Source organism: Dendropsophus ebraccatus, chromosome 7, assembly GCF_027789765.1.
Source record: "Dendropsophus ebraccatus isolate aDenEbr1 chromosome 7, aDenEbr1.pat, whole genome shotgun sequence".
NCBI classification, from domain to species: Eukaryota; Metazoa; Chordata; class Amphibia; order Anura; family Hylidae; genus Dendropsophus; species Dendropsophus ebraccatus.
This window is the reverse complement of record NC_091460.1, coordinates 28,724,017-28,748,335: the sequence shown is the minus strand read 5'-3', so window position 1 is coordinate 28,748,335 and position 24,319 is coordinate 28,724,017. Positions and strand designations below refer to the sequence as shown.

Genomic DNA, 24,319 nt, shown 5'->3' with positions numbered 1-24,319 from the left:
AATATGTGGGCTTTACAATGTATTTTATAGCTGTATAGCAACCCAGTTGTTCCTGACTTAATCTGAAATTTTACATGAGAAAATAATAAATCCCCTTTAAATTTGAAGCAATTTCTAAACTATTTTAGCCCTATAATAAGTAAAATGCATGGGAAGAGTTCCATGATGAGGTAGTGGCCTACGCACAATGTCCATTGCTCATATGCAATTTACAGAAATAGCTTAAGGCAAAGCTTCTACTTAATATATGAATGGTTCGTCTTGTTCTTTTAAATGGCAATACATACTACTCATACACCTCAAGCAAAAAAGGCAATCTATTCATAGCTACTAATTCTTCTATGAAATTGAGCAAGATAAAGTAGTCTATTATACTGTGACTCAGGCACAACATGGCTATTTATAAGGTAATATTGCCCATTTTATGTTGTTTTTCCTGATAAATTAGTATTTCAGCAGTGCTCAAGAATAGAAAGACTTGCTGGGTGGGTGCAAGACTCAAAACAGTCCTTGGCTATCTAATATAAGTTTAAATGGGAAAGGGCCTTATAGATGGGGGGTGGAGGGAGTTTTCTATATGAGGTCAGTTCAACAGTTAGCTAAGGCTAGGTTCACACTGCGTTTTCAGCATCCGTTTAACGCATCCGTTTTTTGCAAAAAACGCATGAAAAACGGATTGCAAAAAACGGATTCATTTGTGTGCATCCGTTTTTCCATTGACTTCCATTATAAAAAAAACGGATCCGTTTTTTTTTTGGCGGACCAAAACGGACCAAAAAACGTTGCTGACCCTATTTTTCTGGACGTTAAAAAAAACGGATCCGTTAAACGGATGCTGAAAACGCAGTGTGAACCTAGCCTAAGTAGCTGAATGAGATTCTGTATCCATAGCAGGACGTAAGCTATAGAGGAGATCATAGACATTTGAAATTTTTGTGTTGTGCTCTCTAGCCTGCAGATCCAATAACACTCCATCTGCAACTGTTTGCGTCATATCGTGGTGTCTGTGCCTGTCCCTTCGATTGCTTTAAACACTTGCCATCTTAATTCATGTACCTGATGTCCTGCCTCTTTAAAGTGTCTGGCGACTGTTTTGCCATATTTTTTTGTCTGACTTTGTCTGTTTTTGCAGTATATTTCCTGATCATTGCTCTGTGTTCATTAACTCATATGTATCTGCCTGGTGGTCTGCCCCACATACATCTTACCATGTGGGTATTTTAGGGCATGTATTACATGAGCTCAGGGAGACCAGCAACAAAAAAATCGAATGGGAGTGCTCACTGAAGAGTTTCCATTGATACATTGCCCCCCTATAAATTTAAATATGCAAAAGAGGGGTTGTTGGAGCCTCAGTTACGAGTCTCAAAACACAGGAATAGCCAGATATCCCTCCAGGGGAGGAAAGCCTATTGCCAAGGGGGGGGGGGGGACTCCCAGTGGGGACATCACCAAATACATTAACTATTAAGTAGTAATACACCTCTGAAGTCCATACCTTTTGTAATTTACCAATTTCAAATATCCTGTTGGTAAGTCAGGTCTCCATCAGTATGCGGGAGATTTGGGTGTTCACTTAAAGAAACTCTGTGCCCACAATCTGACCCCCCCCCCCCCCAAACCACTTGTTCCTTCAAATAGCTGCTTTTAATCCAAGATCTGTCCTGCGGTCCATTCGCCAGGTGATGCAGTTATTGTCATAAAAACAACTTTTAATCCAGCAGCGCTGTGTCTAATGGCCGGGGCTTACATTTGTATATGCATTAGGCTGGCACACCCTCTATGTCCTTCCTCCCCACCCTCCTCATCGGTAAATGTTCCTGGATCATTCCTAATGCTGAGGAGGGTGGTGAGGAAGGACGGAGAGGTGGTGCCAGCCTAATGCATATACAAATATAAGCTCCAGCCGTTAGAGAAAGTGCTGAAGGATTAAAAGTTGTTTTTATGACAACTGCATCCCCTGCCGAACAGATCCCAGGACAGATCTTGGATTAAAAGCAGCTATCTGAAGGTACAAGCGGTTTGGGGGGGGACAGATTGTGGGTACAGAGTCAGTTTAACATGCACACAGGAACTAAAGTATCAAGCGCTCCGTTGCACTACTCACAACTCTTTAACGTACGTAAGTATCTGCATAGTACTACCAAAAGGTAGGTAGAGATAAGACTTAAACGAAAATCTAGCGAGTGAAAGTGTAGTACCACACCACTAATCACACATCACAGATTGAGCGAAGTATACAGATGCATGGCGCCAGCAACCCCGATGGAGCCTGCCAACCAAACTCTACAAATTGCACACAGGCGGCAAGAGCAAATGCAAAATGACTAAGAGCGACCAGATATACTCATGCTAAGGGCCTCAGTAATTTGTATGAAAAAACAGTTGTTGAGATAGAGACAGAGGTAGGTTTCCTCATTATCTACGGGAATCGCAACGACTTTGTTGCAAACTTGCAGAGTGAAATCCACGGTGGTTCTGTTCTCCAACAATTTCCTCACCAGAACCCCTGCTTGATCTTTAAAATCCTTTACCTATGTACAGTTTTTTTCTATTTCTATAAAATTGCCTGTACGGTTTTTAATCCATTTTTTGTAGTTTACTATTAAAAATTCAAAAAGCTTTTGGAATTAACTAATTTAAAATTAGTTTTAGTACACATTTGATTGTTCTCTTGACTAATAAATGTAAAAAGACATTACTAGTGGAATCAATTTAAATGTGCAATAAAATTGTTCATTGATACTTGATCACCCCTCCATATAATAAAAAGATTGTCTATGTACCGTTTATAATAAATATGTTCTGTCAACCAGGTGCATCCCGCAATGTAAAGGAACTTGAACTACCCCATAAATTTAGCGTAGCTGGGTGCGGCCTGAGTCCCCATCGCAGTACCCCTCGTCTGTTGGTACAATTTTTCATAAAATTTAAAAGCATTCAGTAAGAATGAGCTTCATAATGGGAACTAAAAATTCTGTTTGGGGGGTTCCATAACATTGACTAGTCTTTAGAGCATGTAGCATTGATTCTAAGCCCCACTTATGTGTAATATTGGAATACAACGAGGTGACATTAAGACTTCAAAACAAATTAATGTTAATCCTTAGGGATATCTAAAAGGTCTAAAATCAGTGTGCTGGAGTCTTTTTTTTAAATAGGAAGGTAATTGTACTACAATATCTTGTAAACAAATATATATATCTCTATGGGATAGATTCACAGTGAGACTGCCTATCCCTGAAATAATCAGTCTCCCAGGGGATATTTCAGATTTTTGTGAACTTTTTTGGAAGATGATAAAAGAAGGGGGTTATATGATGTTTTAGGGTGCGTTCACACCTACCGCATCCGCAGCTTATTTTTCCGCGGAAATCCGCAGGTCTGGTAGTGCAGATTTCAACCTGCGAGAAATCCGCGTATGTGTGCGTTTTGCGGTTTTTCCGCAGCAAGTTTATCGCAACTGAAATGTCAGTTTAGAATGAGAGACATTTTAAACTGACATTTCAGTTGCGATAAACTTGCTGCGGAAAAACCGCAAAACGCACACATACGCGGATTTCTCGCAGGTTGAAATCTGCACTACCAGACCTGCGGATTTCCGCGGAAAAATAAGCTGCGGATGCGGTAGGTGTGAACGCACCCTTAAAGTAATAATAATAGCCCTCATAGTTCACATTTATCAATTTCATATATTCTTTGGGGATCTTCCAGTATAATCTCATAATAATTCTAACATCATTAAGGATTCTGTATGATTTTGCTAAATCCATTCTATTTTGTACCACGATACTGCCCCCCTTATCTGCCTCTCTGATAATTATATTATCATTCTTACGAAGGTCATTTTAATGCTATTTTTTCTAATTTGCAATTTTTTTTTTATTTAAATCATCCTGCGCTGTCAAAAAAGGTCTGAAGGTGGTGTCCTCTATGGTGTGGGGGATAGAAGGTATATTTTCCCCTAACTACTTGGTGAATAATGTTATCCTTGGGTTCCATATCTACTTTTATTGGAGTCTAGTCATGTTTGAACAGATTAAAATCATCTGCTGTATGAGATGGACAAAAAGATAAATCCTTGCTCAAGATCAAGATTAGATATTTCTTAAGTCTGTGAGAGGGTGTGATGAAAGATTAAACATTTTTATATCATGTCACATTCTATAGCAAGTCACAAAATTCACCGCAATTCTATGGTAAAACAAATTTAGGCAAGGCTCAAATTTAAACAATCCAACAAAACAAACACCATCTTGGATATATCTGAGACTAAGAAAAAGTGTTCCGCCATTTTAAAAAGTGATTGACAAGACTAGATTGTACGGTGGAAATGTAGCATTGATGACAGCTGCCACTTTTGAAACTTTGAGATGTTGGTCATTGAACATGATAATGCCTCATTCTAGAAATATGGTCACTGTTTCAAGAGCCTCAACATTCGAGATGACAGAGAAAGTAGTAGTACGGGAGAATTCACCACTTGTAGATCTATGGACGCTCTGTAATGGTTGTGAATAGTACCATACGTATCTCCATGGGTCCATGTACTCATGATGTCCACTGAATGAATCTGAACTTGAATACTGGCTGATATTTGAATCTATGCACTAACATTATTGTAATCTGAAATAAGATCTGTGATTCCCAGATTAACATTTATTTATTTTATGTCTAACATAAGTCCTGGGAATGAAGCAGACCTTTTTTTTTAGCCTTAACTTGCTGTTTATCCTGTAGAAGAATAACTTTATGCAACACACCATGAAACCAAGGCCGATCGAAAGAAGTGCAGATTTCACTCAATAAACACATTATGGATTGTTCATGCTTCCTGTCACATTTATTTATTGTTCTTAGAAAAGAAACTACCAGCAGCCTGCAGCCACCGTCTGAGCTCCCCTCTACTCTTGATTCATAGGGAAAATACAGTTACAAATTTCGAGATGATATACGCCCTTCAGGACATCATCATTTCTGATCCAAATAACTCTTCAGCTGCGATTCACAATTTACCGTGCATGGAGACACTATTTTTATATCATTACAGTGGCGAGAGCATGGCCGTTTGTCGTCAAGAAAAGTTCATGAAGATCGACTTTTAACCTATGACTTTTCAGCCACAATCTTTTTTTTTTTTTTTTATGTGCTGTTACTCTAATGATCATTGTATTGTTTCTAAGCAAAAACAAGTTCCAATTCTCTTATCACTGAAACCTTTGTTGCTTTTAGCAAGGGTATCGCTTCTTGGCCTTTTGGCTTAAATCAAGTGTAGTATCTGTACTTATCAGTTTAATATCTGATACGTCCCCTATCTGGGGACCATATATTAAATGGATTTTTAGAACAGGGAGATGGACAAGGAGCTTGCTCTGTCCTCTCAAGGTATTGACCTGGTAGTGAATGTAACAAGTGTGGAATTACGCTGTCACTGCTGGAGGTTCTTTGCCGATCTGTCTGCTGTCCTACAGAATGCTGATCTCCGATATAGCTGTCCTTTAGGTGTATTTGTCATTGTATTAGAAAAAGGTAGAACTGTAGGATTTTTCATACACTGAGTCCGGGCCCTGGATAGTGGTGACAAAGCCTAACTTAAATGTACTACAATAACTACTGACATCCTGAGTGATGTCACTCCACTTGACTACAGGTCCTCATTTTCAAAAAGAGGTTCCTATGCGTTTCAGTGCACACGGGCACCTTCATCAGGAACATATTAGGAAGAGGTTGTGTATGTACCTCCCGTACCATGAAGTATACTGTTGAAACGGGTTATGGACACTGTACAAGACGTCCTTCTCCCAATATGCAGTAAAAAGGTTAGCCAGGGACGGAGAGAACTTATAGGGCAGACAACAAGCTGAATTAAAATTGGTCTCCAAACTCAAAATAATTAAGAAAGTATAAATTCAAAGCAGGACAAAGTCTGCTCGTTTTCTTTATAGTAGATACTGTATTCACATAGAAAACAGGTCCAACATAATACAAACCATATCACTACAGTGCAATCGTTTATCTGGATGCGGTCTTCACGCCACAGCACTCCTTAATTCCACAGTCCTCAGACTCTCAATCTCCAAGAGAGGCAGGTAGATGACATCAATACGCTACGTTTCGGGGCATTACCCTTTGTCAAGACCTACCGATTAGTGATTAGTGCACGCTCTGCCATAGGCACCAGTATGCTTGAAATACTAATGAACAGAAATTCAATAACAAGAAGCATGTAATCTTAAAGGACCTGTCCATAATTGATATATTTACATAAGTGGTAACCCAAGGCTTAAAGTGCCATATCAAGGTGGGATACAACGCAGTCACATTGCATGAGAGGGAAGAGCTACTGAAGGTGCAGGGTATGTTGTCAATGATTTTAAGCAGGCTCTTGCTATCTCTAATGTACCCCATAGCTTTAGAGCCCTAAACACTCCAGGAGGGAACCCACTCCCGAAACCATTGGGCGCAAGAATTGGGGGAAAGCATTCTCATGTGTTTTAGGTGAGGTGTGAAAAATAGGAATCGTCAGACACTTGACCAATAGATATTCACATTGTTTCTGATCAATAACACCCAATTCTACACCCGTATCTAAGATATCTTTCAATTTGTTAAATAGGTATTGTGGAATCGGTAGGAAGGGTCCTGTATGTGGTTGTATCCTCCAGAATAGTTAAAACTTCCCTGACATTAAGGATTTTAGCCAAAACCACAACAGAACCCCCCTTATCCGATTGACAGATCATCAAATTAAGTTGGTGGCTAAGACCCTACGAGACGTTCTTTCATGTTTAGATAAATTACTTTTATGATTGCATAAAGAAGCCACCAGCTCCCACTTTCTTCTAAGTTCATTCTCCACTTTTTGTTGGAAACCATCCATTGCAGACACATGGGTAATTGAATCAAAATGAGGGTTAGGGATGGTAAATCTATTAAAGGTATTCTCTACTGTCTTTATAGTACTCTGTTCAGGGAAAGACATTCCAAAAGGAGGCCCAGCATCATTTAGGTTAAACCCAACATTAGCAGGAAATAAGAACTTATTCAATAGTAAGTAGCCTTACAAATTTAATTTAAGTCCTGTATAGCCTGGTAGAGGTCAAAAGAGCAATTCAGCACAAAAGACAAACCGCTTCACCAGATTAATTTGGGCTTGGGATATTACACATGTCGATAAATTGTATACGTCAAACAAAACAGGTGCAGATATTTTCTTTGATGTTACCTTCTTACTCTACTTGGCCGTTTTTTGGCAGATTTAGTATGGTCGGTGCATTGCATTCTGATAAGAACGAGTATGGGGGCGGTAAAATTTTCTTCTTAGATTTTTGGAAACAGTCAGTATAGACACAGCTTTGATCATCAGTTTCTTAGTATTCAGTTTGTGTCTCCATGATATTTCCTTTAGCAGTCTTTTGCCCAGTATAACAGTCTTTTTGCCCTCTCTTTGAATTTTTGAAACACTGAGTGTAGACACTAGTCTTTTAAATCCCATTAAAACTTTTTGCAGATCTGCAAGTTTTTTCCTCATCTCTTGCAATTATAATGTACATCAATTTGAGCAAACATTAAGGGCTTTATTCTATTCTTGGTTTGGGGCTGCCCGTAGCCCACAGTTTTTTTTTTTTTTTTAAACACAAAAATGCAATGGCTCACCCCAATGGCAAGATAACCCTACAGACATGAAAATAGTTAAAAACAGCCCCCCCCCCTCACGTGCTAAAAAAATTTCCCACAAAATAATGAGGCTCTTGGTTAATTGCAAACAGTGTAAACCACGTCACCACGATAAGGTAGCCTCATGTCTGGGCAGACCCTACACTGTACTTATGGCCTCTCCATGGCATATAATATGCCTATGCTCTGGGCATGCCAGATCAGTCTTATGCCTGCAAAAATAATTGCACCACCTGGTTGTGATGGGTAAAGTGCACGACCAAGTAGGGTTGTTTTTTTGTAGTGCTTTTTTGGTGTCAAGAGTAATGACTGTACGAGCCTGTCCTTTAAAGCACCTCCCCCGACAGTAAGTAACACTGCATCGGAGCCAAAAGCATAGGGGATCGTCATTATGGAGTCACTTTGGTTGTTAAAGGTACCTATAAATTGTGATTATATTACTACTTAGTGTCAATAATTCCTTATGATCTCAATTCCTAGCAAACTGAAATGCTTTTGCCAGTGTAGGTTGAGGGTCTTTTGCAGATGTTAATCCTGCCAGTAAAATCCATGAGTTTGTGTGCAGTTCCGATGGACCCTCATATATTGTCCTTTAGGTATGCCTCTACAAAGGGCTGCCAGATGATGGCTTTCCCAATGTACTGTAGGTGATTATTGGTGGCAGTGTATTTACTGTGTTAGGCTAGATACCAGTTTACCATCAACCTCAGTATTGGGAAGATCAAAAAACAGTGTAATGAACCTGCTGATTCTGCACTCTGTAATGTTAGGAGGAGTAATCACAGTGAGGTCATCAGCAACTTGACTGGAATTGTACATCCAAATAACAAAAAATAGAGGGATACTTTTGGCTGGGTGATGAAAGGGGGGGGGTGCACCCAACGCGATCCCTGTTAGGAACCGAGAAACTGTGACCACCAAGTTGACTTATAAGTAGATTGAGCACCAAAACCAATAGCACTGATTAGTGAATGAGGCCTGAATAAAAAAAATTGTCCAAACCCATGCAGCAGTAGCCTCACATGAATGAGGACAAGAACAAATGTGCACAAAATTGTAATGTTATGAGAAAAGTAGTCATGGTCTCCAAAGAAGCTGTAGCTTACAGTACATTAGTGGTGGATAAGGGCATGTAAACGTGTCAGATTTATTAGGAGGCATGCACCTTTTAATAGATTTTGATGCAAATTACTCAAACTCTTCTAGTGACTGTACTTTTAGTATCTGTGTGCTTCTGTGTATAAGAAATAGGTAGGGACTTGTGTTATTCTCGAAAAAGGAATGTTTACAGCAATTCTAACGTATAAAGTTGCCAAGAATTGAGCAACGGGAGCAAGAAATCAAATAAAGATAAGATATAACCGGAGTCAAGGTCCGACACAGCTTGAGTGCATCTATCATTTTGTACTTATTTCCCATCAACACTTTGCTTCCAGAGTCCTGCCAGGTCAGAGAATTTACACTTAGTATAGATGTCATCACAAGGTGATCTATAGACTGTACATCTAGTGTCCTGTACGACTGGGGAATATTCTGTTACAGTTTTCTTGGTTTTATCAGAAAACAAAATTAACAATAAAATCCTTTCACTCTGGTCCCTGGAATCCAAAGTAATGGAGCAATAATTTTTAGTTTACAAAAAGAATTCAAATTTGCCAATTGGTTTAAATTTGTTAAGTGAAATTGTCGTGAGAATTTTGCATAAATCAACAATATAAAAGAAATGAATAATTATTCTTAGTTGCAAAAATGCTTTTGTTTCCAGTTATCAGGCTTCTTACCTCCCCCTACCTTATCTGTTCATCACTAAGGTAAACCCTTAGGGATGCCGTAAGGAGCTAATGGCATTTTCAAGAAAACAAACATCTAACGGCAACAGCCCGTCGCCCTCTAGACAAGAGTGCCAGGCTGTCCAGCGAATCACTTCCTGCAGCGTGCAACCTGGCCATGGCAGCCGCTGACTGTCACTGGTTGAAAAAAAATAAAATTTACAGTACAAATCGAAACTTTTTTATATAGTTTATAAAAAGATTTTAAGTGCATGTATTTAAACTGTAAACTGCAACAACAACAACAACAAAATTAACAAAATAGGGACCAGGATAGTATGACAAAGTTTACGCAGTGATTATTAAAACAAAATAAACAATTTAGTATGTAATGCAAATAACATTTACAAATTGTTTTTAAAGGTCTTTTATTCAAGTTAATTTATGTGAAGAAATAAAAAAAAATTCAATCCCCCCCCCCAACCAAAACAGCCCCCAAACATTTACCTTTAACAAAAGAGAAAAGTGCATGCAAATTGGAATTTCATAATGAAGTAAAAAAATAAATATAAATTAGTATAGGAAAAGTCCTAGCTAGAGGTAGTGGGCGTTTGATAAAAAGGTTGCTGGATAGGTGGATAATAGTTCATATCCGTTTGTGGAAAATAGGGCTGTGGCTGTGGGCTTGCCATCGTGGGAAGGAGGAAGAGGAACGGGAGCACACTGGCTCAGTACAGTATTTTTGTCCAGTTTATTACTCATACCTTTCAGGAGAAGTTCTGACAGTAGTTTTTCAAAGTGTATTTTTTGTGTTTCCTATATGCGACGCATTTTGGAATCGACATTTCCTCCTATATATTCATCAATCCCTCATTAGCTTTCTGGAGTATTTGACTTGTTTGTTTTTTGAATTTCACTTTTTTCTTGATCATCGTAAACGGCTGTTTTGACGTTGTATTTTCAGCATCTGATTGAGGGAGACTGAACATTACAGGTGGGGAAATTTCCATTGGAGAGTTGCTGCAACTTTCAATTGTTTCAGAACTACTCTCCAAAGATATTTTGATTGATGGCTATAGAAAAAATATATAACAAAATCTAAAATTTATAGGGCAGTACAATGTCATTTGATCCACAATTTAAAACACAATGGGGGAGATTTATCAAACTGGTGTAAAGTAGAATTGTCTCAGTTACCCCTAGCAACCAATCAGGTTCCACCTTTCATTTTTCAAAGAATGTGGAAAGAAAAGTGGAGTTTGGTTGCTAGGGGCAACTAAGACAGTTCTACTTTCCACCAGTTTGATAAATCTCCCCCAATGTGATTGATCATGTGATCCACATAACACATTGGGTAAACCAAGGGTTAAAAAGCGCAAAGAAGTTATTGGTGATCATACCTTGAGATATTGACAGATTGTTGGTCACTTTCAATCTAGAAGCTGAGAGGAAGTAGCATCTCTTGATTTTTCCCAAATCAGATGTGGTTGAGCGCAGAGCAGACTCTTCAGCTTTAACTGCACCTAATTCTTGTCCCCATGTATGTTTTAGGTCTTTTGCCAATTGTTCCATGGCTCTTTTTAGAAGGTAGGAGAGTTAGTAATGCCTGAAGTTCTGGGTGGTCTTGTAGAGCTCACGTGGCTGCTTTGTGGGATGGTAAGTTATGCTGTGACCATTGGGACTCCCTGAAGGTTGAGAAGATGGGTGCTTATGTATAACAGTCCATTGGGGAGGAAGAAAGTTCAGAGTCTTCAGATGAGGAATAATTAGGATCTGGAAGAGCTTTATTGAGAGGGAGTTTACTGGGGGGTTTGAGAAGCTTCCTCTTAGGAGGACGGCAGTGCTCATCCGAGTCCCTAGGGGAATATTTATGAATCAGGATCTTATAGTAATGGAGGCGCTTGACGTAGCCAAGGTAGGCTGAGTAGTAAGTGGCTGAGTTTCTAGCACAGTATGTTGACTGTGCAAAGGTGGTTGTGAGGGCTTGTCTGCTGTGACCTGTAGGAAGGCCAGCTCATGTGGTTAGGCCAAGGATGGTAGAGCTGTGGATCAGTGTGAGGTGGCTGGAGTAGCTGGGTTTGCGGGCAGGAGCCACGTCAAGACTCAGGCTGCGAAGCAGCTTGTTCCGAGGTGATCGGTTCCATCTTGTGAGGCAGGGCCCTGTCAGTTCCGAGGCCGTCGTCCCTGGGAATAGGCATAAAATAGCTGGAAATCTGTTGCAAAGTGGAGAGGAAAGGTTCAGCGCTTTTTCCCCTCTTCTGTCTTTATTTCCCTATTTCCATATTATTTGGCAAATTCCCCTAAAAAAAGCTTGGGCCTAAGATGAAGCAGTATTTAGAAGTGTCAGGCTAGAATAGGGAGAGGAAGAAGACACTGGAGGACTGAAACACTGAATCTATGTGAATAGCTGTTTTTTTTTTCTATATATAAGATGGGGGATGGAGGGGGGGATTCAGTGACTGAAGATGCTATACATGGAAATGTTGCTTGGGGAAGGGGGTTTTACACATTATGGTATAAAATAACATAACAATAACCCGTCTAAACAGACCGGGATCAAGCTGCGCTACACTCTCCAAGATGGTGCTGCTAGAAGTGAAGGACAGAGCCTGACAGAATCCACACACTTGAAATGTAAAAATATAGCTGGTGGAACAGACACATGCAACAATGTGCTGCTCACAGCCGCAACTCACCCTCCACTCAAGGTCAAGGCAGATACATATGAAGATTCTTGTATCCTCTGTTTATCTGAATGCTGTGGGTTCTATGGTATAATATGGTACATGGTATAATACATACTGGAGGACTGGGCAGTATCATCTATTACATTGAGGGATATTACCTAGGGGGCGGTGTGATTTTTGTGATCATTGATCTAATAGGACCCTTAGAATAGAGTGAATCATGTTATATGGAATATGAAAGGAGATGCGGTGCTAAAAGAAAGGTAGAAATACAGATAGATTAGACTGCTCAAGTACTGCTCTGTCTTCCATGCTGCTGCTATTTCTGAGGGAATTTACAGTATAATGGGCAGAAGTAATCTTAAGTACACACAGAACAACTTATTCTGAAGATTTACATAATATAACATTTTAATTATGAAAACCAAATATTTAGCTGTACAAGTAGTCTTAGTCCTATTAAATAAGCTGTTCCTACCCACACCTTTTTCTTTAACAGGCTAATAGCATGCTGTAAAGCCAGTCATTGGCATGCTTGGTTTGGCATTGCATGCTCCTGTAGTATCGGCAGTCACACCGACAGCCTGATGACATGCTGTTACAGGGACCTGAAATGATCTTAATATATAAGAAATGGCCGCCGCACTTTGGAGACTGACACCATAAAAATCAAGGAGAAGCAAACCTCTTACCTTGTACTCTCAGCCAGTATGACTGAGCAAGCTAGTCTTTGACCCTATATATTTACTAATTACAGTCACCTGGGTGTGGGAGGAGGGCTGGACCAAGAAAAAAAAAAGGGGGGGGGGGGAGGGACAAAATCTACAATGTACTCAATGGAGAGAAAAAATAGACATTGCCTCATATCCAAACTGCTTATGACTGACCATCTGCTTCTCAGCACAATTAAAGGGTTTATTCAGCACTACAAAAACATGGCGACTTTCCCTCCTCTCTTGTCCCCAGATTGGGTGGGGTTTCAAACTTTGTTCCTTTGAAGTAAATGGAGCTTAAGGAGTAGTGTGGCGTTTAACATTTCTTCACTAAATAACACACATTACAAAGTTATACAACTTTGTAAGGTGTATTATTGAAGTGAATGGCCCCCTTCCCCGTGTTCCCCCCACCCCAGAAGTGTTGTTGCATTATACTTACGTGTTCACTGTTGACCCCGGCCGCCATCTTGTGTCGACCGTCATCTTCGGGAGGCCGGCCGAACCGCTCCATCCATCCCTCATGCCAGCCGCCCTCTGCAGTGTCATCAGCTGCTCAGCCACGATTGGCTGAGCAGTTATGCTCAACCAATCGCAGCTGATGACGCGGCAGAGGGGGGCCGGCATGAGTGATGGATGGAGCTGTTCGGCTGTAATGCTAAATGTCATCTGATACAGTGGACTTTTGCCCCCATAAGAATCAGAGCCTGTGCGCAAACAATGGTATCTGGGGCCCATCAGAGGAAATGATCCTGGGGGCCCGCCAATGAAGAACCAGTGAGAAATGACATGTCAGTCAGTGTTTGTGCAGGTTCTAAAGCTGGGGGCCCACCGGAGGATCCTCTGGTGGGCCAGTCTCACACTGTGCTCAACCTTTTCATGACCCGTCTCTAAAACTGCAATCAGATGTCCAAAAACTTACCAATATATTGGGGAGGGAGGGGATTTATCAAACATGGTGTAAAGTAAAATTGGCTCAGTTGCCCCTAGCAACCAATCAGATTCCACATTTCATTCCTCACAGACTCTTTGGGAAATTAAAAGTGGCATCTGATTGGTTGCTAGGGGCAACTGAGCCAGTTTCACTTTACACCATGTTTGATAAATCTCCCCATAGGTGTTAGCTTTAAGATTTTGATATGTGAAAAAATTAGATCTCACATCGTACCTGCATAAATAACAGAAATATGAATAAACATAAGAAAAATTAAATGCCTTGGATCATGATTATTTTATAAAAAACCTTGGCACATATTTCATTGTAAGTGCTGAAAGCTTTCACTACCATTAGACATTGAGTGGTGAATGATTCTACCTTTAGGTGTTTAATGAGGACGAGTAATGGAATTAATAAATTACGGGAGAGTGAGTTATGAGCACCCAGGTCCATTTAGATGATGGATTTAGGGTTAGATGGCTGCTTGTTGTCTGGAATCTAATTGTTTACAATGGTATAAAGATACCAGTCGATATAGAGGGCAAGAGAAATGAGTGACTTTGGTAATGAGAATGTAAGGAAAATACCATAAAGGCTTCAAGTCCCCATCACTAGGTTGTAATGGTGTGGAGCAGCCCCCTTTTAACACCTTAATGACCAAGGCCGTACCTTAATGCAGGAGGACGTAAATGTACGCCCTGCTAGGGTCCCGGACTATGGAGTGGGCTCAGGAGCAGGTGAGGATTGGCTGCTATCTGCAGCCAGGCCCTCACCCTCAATAGCGGGACGCCGCGATCGTGCGGTTGCTTACCGTTAATCCCTTAAACGCTGTGCTTGCGCCGCTGCATTTAAGTGTGACACTGCGGGGGTCCTGCTTGAATGGCCTGACTGCCAGAGGTCTCTTACCTTCCTCCGTGCAGTCAGGTCTTCAGTCTGCTTATCAGAAGATCATAGATAACACTGATCCCTGAAAGCTATGGCATAGCAGTGTTTGTAATCAAATGTATTAATGTTAAAGGACTTAAAGTGTAAAAAAAAAAATAAATAAAAGTTTTAAAAAAATGTCCCGAAGCCCCTCCGCCAATAAAAGTCACCTCCTCTTACCATTTTATACATAAAACACATAAAAATAATAACGTTAACATATACCGTAGCGTGCGTAATCGTCCAATCTAATAAAATAAAACAATATTCCCGCACGGTGAACTGCATGAACAAAAAGCGGTAAAAAAAGACGCAGAGATTGCTTTTTTTTTTTTTTTTTTTTTTTTTTTAAATTTCATTTTATGTATAAAAAAAAATTAATAAACTATCAATACATTTGATCTAGAAAAAAAATGTTACTAATAAAAATTAGAGATCATGGAGCAAAAAATGATGCCCAATGCGACCCTGTAGGTGAAAATATAAAAGCACTATAGGAGTCACAATAGGGCCATTTTAAAAACAAACGTTTTACTGCTAATAAGAATAGTAAAACGTTAGAAAACCCAGTAAACCTGCATATCGCTGTGTTCAGACCGACCTATAGAATAATGAAAAAATTTCAGTTTTAGCGTAAAGTGCATTACGTAAACATGGAAGCCCCCCAAAATTTGCCGGAATCGCATTTTTTGACCCAAATTCACCCCATAAATGATATATTGGGCATTCCTTGATTCATTTTATGGCAGATTGAAAAGATGCCATTACAAAGCACACCTGGTCCTGAAAAAAAAGCACTCACATGGCCCAGTAGGTGGAAAAATAAGTGTTATGGGTCATAGAAGGCGAGGAGGAAAAAACAAAAAAGGGTTATTCAGTGCTACATAAACATGGCCACTTTCTTTCAGAGACAGCGCCCCTTTTTCCCTCTCTTGTCTCCAGGTCAGGTGTGGTTTGCAGTTAAGCTCCATTTACTTCAATGGAACTGAGTTTGAAACCCCACCCAAACTGGAGACGAGAGGGGGAAAAGTGGCCATGGTTTTGTAGTGCTGGATAACCCCTCTAAACCCCTAGCAAATTAGTTTTTTTTTTTAAGGAAGGGGTGTGGGGGACATATTTTACTTTAGGTTCCTGGTAAATTTTGTCCAATATCAGTACATTTTTCTTGCAAAAATGGCCACTTTTTTTGAAAAATTAACATTTTCCAACCTTGAATTTTCTTCAATCGGCTCATCAGCCGGCTGCTATTTAACTCACTGACACTCTGTCACTCCTTCCTGGGTGCTGGGAGAAGTTTCCCAAAACTGGATTCAGCTTTTCCCAGGCACCCCCGGGGAGGAGCGGCAGTGAGTCAAAAGGCAGACGGCTGATGAGCGGATGGCAAAGAAGCGCTTCACTTTGTTGTTACTGTAAATTTACTCATCTGTATCTTCGCGCATCCTTTTTCTACATTTATTGGGGGCTATGGGGATTGTTTATTATATATATATATATATATATATATATATGAGAGGGAGATTTTTTTACTTTAATTTATTCCATGGATACTGTCTGATTGCCTGTTTACAGGCACATTACATTGCATTCTAATGTGCCTGTCATCGCATTGATCGCAGCATCTATAGGGTTAACGGCCATGATCTGTGATTTATGCACCTTGGGAAGATTAATTTTACTTGTAGTAATAAACCATTCACTGAATGCTTTCACTTTTGGACTCCTTTACCCCTTTTCATTGGCAAATCCCTTTAGAGGAAAAGTCTGGCAATTTTATAAATTTGTCAGCCTCTGCAGCACCAGATGCCAGACAGATAGCATTTTTCCACCTAGTTCTATTGTCATGACTTGGGAGGGGGGCTGAGTACCCAAACCAGCTGGTGGATTGCACCATCAGCCAATCAGTTGGCCAATCAGCGATGTCTGAGTGGGCAGCTCATCATGACGTTGCAGCTGAAGGAGGTCCCAGAGCGGTGAGACAGCAATACAAAGCAGGAGGAGAGATAAGTAGGAGTTGGATGCCCCCCTAGGGCTGCCAGGAAAACATGGATACTGCCTACAGCATCCAACTTCTCTGGCAGCTGGGAGTCAAATGCCAAGCAATCGAGTCCGTAGAACGTTGCCGAAACCCAATTTAGCAAGTAAACGCAACACTACTTTTAACCCTTTTCAACATTCAGCAATTTCTTTCTCCCCTTTAAGAGCCATACCATATTTACTATCGTATTAAAGCATGCTTTTGCAGGGTGAGTTTTGCTTTTTTTTTATGGAACCTCTTTTTTAACTGTATAATCGATTGCAAGACCAAAACAAAAATTATTTATAGGGTGAGACTGGAGAAGAAACATATCAAACTGCTGGTCTCCTATTCCATCCTGCCTCTAGCCTATCGTAAAGTGCAATAGAAGAGGAAAATATGGATAGTGGGGAGTCCTTACTGCGATTGAAAGCAAACAGACAAAAGACTAAGATTATGTTCACACTGAGGAATAGGCGAGGAATTTCAAGCGGAATCCACTCGTAATTTTATGCATATACTGCTTGAAATTCCGCCCATAAAATATGTACAGAGCAATGTCCCATTGTGTACAATGGGATTTCCATTCTGTTGTTCACACGGCAGAATCTATGTGCATAATGTTCCTCTGCGGTTCAACTTTCCGCCCAAAGAATTGACATCTCAGTTCTTTAGGCGGATTACGCTAGAGCAGCGCTTCTCAAACTTTTTCTACTGGAGCCTCACCCACCAGACCAAGGCAATGCCTGGGCCTCACCAGACTGACCAAGCGGGTGCCTGGGCCCCACCATCTGTGGTGAAAGTCCATTTAAAAGCTGAAAGTAATGCCAGGGCTACCTTTCACCCATCTCCCAATCTCTAGATACTAATAAAGCAAGTATGAAATGAATTAATAATGTTGGTACAATGAAGATTTTTGCAAACAGTAAAAGGCCTGAGCAGATCATAGTTACTTTTGTGAAAACTGACTCCCCAGCTGGGCCTCACCAACAACTAGGGGGCGCCTCACTGGTGAGGCCCGCCTCACAGTTTGAGAAGCACTGCGCTAGAAAATTCCATAGAAGTCATTGGGGCCTTGAATTTTAGCTCTAATTCCGCCAGATTCCTCGCCTATTCCTCAATGTGAACATACCTTTAGTTCTTTTAACATCCAGTGAGAGATTTATTATTATTAATAATCTTAGCTCATCAATTTTTTCTTATTTTACCTGGTTTAGTTTTGTTTTTGTACATATATTTGTAGGGACAAATTATTTCTTAACTTTTTGATGTCATGTTTTGTTGAATTTACAATATTACTTTATTTGTTATCAGTGGTCCCTAGCAAGCAGAGAAACTACAAAACTGGCAATAAGTCAGGCGTCGGGCGTTGTCATCGGGAAGCAGGATTCAAATATTGAGTAGCAAACAGCTTAAACGGGAACTCCAGGTAGAGGTTAAAAAAAGAAACTTCTGCAAAAGTGTAAGGCATTTCTTACCTATCTATCCCAGTTTTGAAACAACCAAAAATCCATTTGTTTTGGGGGTTTTTGTTTTGTATTGTGTTTCTGTACTTCCTGGTTGAGCAGTTCCCAGAATGCAGTACTGGTTCCAGAATGCAATGTTTCCCCTCAGCTGGTCATCACAGTCCTTGCAGCACCTGCTTCTGGCTAGTCAGAGATGGTGATTCATTCAGTCAAGCCTCCTGTGACATCAAGCCCAGCCCCCTGTCTGCATCATCAGCCTGTACCTAGAAAACACACAATGTGAGACAGAGGCATGTAAGATTTGTCTCCTAGGTCGGGAGAGCAGTGGGAGCAGGAGACAATGTGAATAGGCACAGAGGCCATTTTTCTTCACTTCCTGGATTTCTATCAGCGACCAGTGTGGCAGAACCGTACAGATATGGTAATACATTATATAGACACATCTATATAACTTTTAATGTACCTAATTTTTTTTCCCTAATGTGGAGTTCCCCTTTAAGCATTGTGCCAGTACCCAGAATAGGAAATACCTTGGAGCCAGTCGAAATTCCACCCCTGAAGCTCTCACAACTACTTTATACACAGAAATTAGTGTTGTCGCTTTGTTTTCTTATAAAGGGGATATCTCATGAAAACAACTTCTGTTTATATGCACTTTTTATCTAGTGCAGAGGAATTGACTCTTGAATTCCTCTTGAAAAATCTAGGAAGACATTTTTTCTTCCTTTCCCTTTGTTTTATGCAAGAAGGAAAGAAGCAAACGGAAGGGGGAATTACACTGCAGAAAGTAGATACTCTGGTATTCATGCAAGGAATAGACGCCTGAGCTTTATATACAGTATGGCAAGACATAAGCATTAATTTACCTTTGACTGGAAATATAGGAGGGGAGAAGTCCTCCTAATGGTGCGGGTAAAGCACAGGCAACATGGGGATCCCGAACCCAATTGGTGCCACTTACCCAGTTGTGGAAGGTCAGGCACAACTCTGATGATCACCAGTCACAGTTTATTAGCCGCCGCTGCTCGTCCTGTTCACTCCAAATGAAGGAAGATGATTTCCAAACACAGCAACAATGTACAGGTATTCATGGAGCACAGATCGGCAGGAGTAGGCGCCAGGTAAACAGATAGTAGATTGTAATAAAGCAGTTACTCAAACACAACAACAAATTTTGTGGTTGCACTGACCACTTCTTCAGGTTTTGTCTTTAACACAAAATAGAGAAGAAACAGAAAATATATATACACATGACTAGGGAATTGCTGACCTTAAAGGGGTAGTCCACCAAAAAAAAATTTCTTTCAAATCAACTGGTGCCATAAAGTGCCAGAGATTTGTAATTCACTTCTTTTAAAAAATCTCAAGTCTTCCAGTACTTATCAGCTGCTGTGTGTCCAACAGGAAGTGGTGTTTTCTTTCCTGTCTGACACAGTGCTCTCTGTTGCCTCCTCTGTCCATGTCAGGAACTGTCCAGAGCAGCAGCAAATCCCAATAGAAAACCTCTCCTGCTGTCCAGACTGGAAATAATACAACTTCCTGTTGGGCATACAGCAGCTGATAAGTACTGGAAGGCTTGAGATTTTTTAATAGAAGTAAATTACAAATCTCTGACACTGTTGATTTGAAAGAAAATGTTTTTTTTTTTTTTTTTGTGAACTACCCCTTTAAAGCTTATCTACACCCCTCCCCCTTACGACCAACCTTCACTTCCCCTCAGAAAAGATACAACACATGTTTCGGATTAAATCGCTAAAGCAGCCATTTATTAAAACATGTAAAAAAATATATCAACATTATGAATGCCTAACCCAACTCCTCCCATTGGACAGTCCACAAAGCCAACATATCAGTATGTGGCTGGGTTCACACTACGTATATTTCAGTCAGTACTGTGGTCCTCATATTGCAACCAAAACCAGGAGTGGATTAAAAACACAAAGGATCTGTTCACACAATGTTGAAATTGAGTGGATGGCCACCATTTAATGGCAAATATTTGCTGTTATTTTAAAACAACGGCTGTTATATTGAAATAATGGCCGTTATTTACTGTTATATGACGGCCATCCACTCAATTTCACCATTGTGTGAACAGATTCTTTCTGTGTTTTTAATCCACTCCTGGTTTTGGTTGCAATATGAGGACCACAATACTGACTGAAATATACGTAGTGTGAACCCAGCCTGTATTTGTATACTAGCTGATGTTTCCACCTCCATTAGCCACACGACCAGTCGCTCGCAGCCGATATCTGCAGTCTCGCAAGCAAATCTGATAATTGGTTGTGTGCCTTCCACTTTACCCACCTCCTGACAACTAATCCTGCGAGGGATAATTACTTAACCGTCAGTTCCACTAAGATCTGCCACCACAAAGCCACAAAACCAGTTTAGGTCTAAAATGGTCAGTTTCCTCACCGAACTCCAATCACTCCTCACTGCCACCGACTTCGAGGACCCTCTACAAATGGCGCTGCCTGACTCCTTAGGCAATTCCATTCCTCCACACTCGCACCGCCACCTCAATTCCCTCCTGCAGGGCTAAGCACCATATATCAGTGCCCACGGCATTTAAGTGGACACCGTCCTTCCTCCAAAACTCCCCCTACTCCGTCTCCAACACCTGATGCCGGACCGCTATTGCCCCATTGTGAGCCATAAAACGCCCCACAGCCCTATTGACCGAGCCCCATTCCAATGCTGCCGAAGCACCATATCAGACCAGACAGTAACCATCCGGGGAAACATGGCCCATAAACGCAGTAGGTCAAACTTGACATCCCTTATTAATTCCCGAAACGGGTGTGCCCCCAAATCGTTTCCCCAGAGGTGTGAAACCAACATGTCTGGCTCCCGGTCAAGATGCTTAAACTTTTGAAACTCCGTAAGCAGCCTGCCCCAAGTCATGCCCGAAGCCCCAGCCTCCCAGGCAAAACCTAGTTGCCGTCCATCCAGTCTCACAGCTGCACGAAGGGCTCCCCAGAACGCGAAGGAATGCCCTAGGATCCATACCAACACCGGACCTGAAAAAGAGAAGAAAAACAGTAATGGAGCACATAACAGGTTTCCCAACCACACACCACCTCCCACAACTCACAACCACTGAGGGCGTACATAAGACCGAAAACGGGCGGACACCCAACGCCAGTTCCGCTTAACCACCTCCTCACCAAGACCGGCCCGTGCCGCCTCCCATGCAGCCCCAATTCTGAAGGAATGCCCCCCATAAGAACCAGCACTCACCCCACATGCCACTAAACACTTAAGGAAAACCGCTAGGAACTGATACCGGGACAAAAAACCCCCATCCCGAGGCCGCAACACTGCACCCCTTTCCCAAACCACCAAAGCCCTATACGCACTAAAACACTGCACTGGACACGCCGCGGATCCCGCCACCATGTACAACGCCACCAACCAATTAATCATATGCACCGACCAGCCCTCCTCCCAACAGTGCCCCACCAACAACCAAAAACCTGTGTCATCACCCCCCAACATCCCCTATACTCACCCTCCAATCAGCCCAATGAGACCACGCTCTGGAGTAAGCAGCCCTTGTCCATTCCCAACAATCAGAGTAGATGACGCCTGAATGTCAGCTGCCGGAGATTCTCTGGATAGTCCTCTGCCATCGCCTGAGCACCAGGAGCGAGTTCCTGAAAACGATCCCACTGTGAACGAGAAAGAGTGTCAGCAATCTTGTTAGAAACACCAGGTACATGCACAGCAGTGACAAGGATATTAAGCGACAAGCACAACTACACCATACGCTGCAGCAGTTGCACCGCCAACTGCCTCAATATCCGGCCTCAATCATAGGCCTCCAAAAAGGAAGCCCAAACTGCCAGGTCCTCCCGCAACTCGACCCGCAGCCGCACAAAGAAACCACCCCAGCTGTCGCCTGCGGCAACCGCTGACTAAGAATACGACCCATGGGCATGATTCGACAAGTGAAATTCTGCTTCCCCAACAGGGAGTGCAAATCACGCATGCGAACCTTCCGCACCAGGCGTACCCGAGCCACCTCAGCGCGCAACGCCATCAGCTTATCCTGCGGCAAACAACACTCCATAGCTACAGTATCGATCTCGATACCTAGAAAGCTCAAGCACGTAGTGGGCCCTTTGGTCTTGTCCCTTGCCAATGGTATACCGAACGCAACGTTGTATCCAACGACATATAAACCATGGGTCAATACCATCGTTCACCGTTCCCCCCAAAAGATTAGCCATGGGAGGAGAAGGAAAGGGGCCTGCCATCCTGCCCAAAGCCACCTCCTTCCACAGCTTCTCGGTCACGACCAACGGGTGTTGCAATGCCAAATGCAAGTTACCCCCTGTCCGCGGCAAATAGTAGTTGCCGACGGAATCCTAAAACCTTCCTACAACAACGCCCCACCACGATCCTGGAAGCATCACGTCCAGACAGACCAGCATCACGCCCTCTTCCAGCCGCATCTCCCCCCTTTCGGGACTTCTGGGTTTTAAAACACCGGGAAACATTGTGCATCACGACGCACAAGTAGCATTCGTGCTTAAACTTGCACTTAGCTCCAAATTTGCAGCTTCCTTCGTTGAAAAGGAAGCACAGTCCCTTTTGCATCGCCGCAGAGTAACTGGACTGTCCCAAGCCCCCCGGTGGACCCATGAAAAGACTGGCTACCCGTCCCCCCTTTCACGGGCGCAGTCACCCACAACCACAAGCCGATATCCTTGTGGTCCCATCTCATGGTTGGCCGGACTGCTTTGCGCTGCGGAAACTGTTCATCGTAGCGCAACCAGGCCTGACCCCCATAAGCCTGATAACACTTTATTAACAGCATCCAGATAGCAAAACATCCCGGCGCACTCCGCTGGCACCTTTTCCCCAATGATGCCCGCTAAATTAGTAATCATGTGCAGCCAGTTCGGAAAAGTCTGCGGTATCAGCCAAGACTCTCCTCCTTATCTTCCTTGTCTTCCCCAGGTTTAACTCTATCTAGATTAAATTGTTCCAAGGGGAGCAGGAAAAATTTCTCCACATATTCCCCCTTGTGTATTTTTTCCCTCACCTCCTGTTTTACATGTGAACCAAGGGGCCCCTCAAAACAGACGTAAACCTCTTCCCTGGCAGAATCATCCAGCCTAGTGACATTCTCCTTCCTGACTGCCTCCTGCTCAGTCTACGTCTGTACTTCCACGGCTGGGAAGCCTACTTGCCCCACTTACGGCAAACCCTCCCCCAATGGACCCCCAGGCAACCCCCCCAGAGGAAACCACACCAGGTGCCCCCAGGACCCCAGCCCCCACAACACTCACTGAGGGGCTAACCACTGTAGGAGCACCACACACAGCCTGCGCCCCTCCCCAGGGGCAACCCACGCACTAGCCAGAGACGCTGAAGCACTGCCCATCCCCTGCCCCAAGCCACACAATAGCGCCCGCATAGCCAGCATGAAATCCACCATCCCCCTCTACCCTAGGTCCCTAGCCCCCCAAGCCCCAAAGCAGAAACACCCTGCTGCCTGGGAGCTGTGGGCCCAGCAGCGACAGATCCGGCATCCCCCGACCTCTCACGGACCTCCTCTCCTGACAATTCTCGCTCTTCAGGCATCGGAGCCCCCTGGCGCCCCAACGCCACTGACGGGAAAGTCGGGCCAGCCACTGCCGCGGATGGCAGCACCGCCGATGAACCAGCTGCCCCGCCTAAGAACATCTCAGACCTAGAGCTAGCCGGTCGCTGCCCAATCACATCATCCCACGGTCTCTCCCGTGCTGAGCAGGCCTGCCCGTCATTTACCCCTGCAGGCCTGCCGTACCAGGTCCGGACACCTCAGGACCCACCACAGCCGAAGAGGGAGGCGACTTCTCCCCCCCAATGCAGGCTCCGCCGGACAACAGGATAATTAAATATCCAGTTATATGGTCAGTCTATTTGTTTTCATATATATCGTAAGTTAATATCAGTGGGAAATGAAAACTTATGCTGTTGCTTTTGCATCAATCCAGTGAAAATTTATTTACAGTGTTCAACATCATACACAGTCTGCTATATTAAACCAAAAAAACACAAAATTGAGTATTGTAGCATAAATTTATTTCACACCATATTAAAATACAAAAAGAATCTAACAAAAATGTGATCAAC

General features: G+C 42.4%; 1 non-coding gene across 1 annotated transcript; it reads left to right on the top strand.

Annotated features, from left to right (window-relative positions):
- The first annotated feature begins 5,239 nt into the window (after positions 1-5,239).
- Positions 5,240-5,428, top strand: LOC138797964 (U2 spliceosomal RNA). The gene has a single exon (XR_011364050.1). It is a non-coding gene; the product is annotated as a U2 spliceosomal RNA (small nuclear RNA).
- The last annotated feature ends 18,891 nt before the right edge of the window (positions 5,429-24,319 follow it).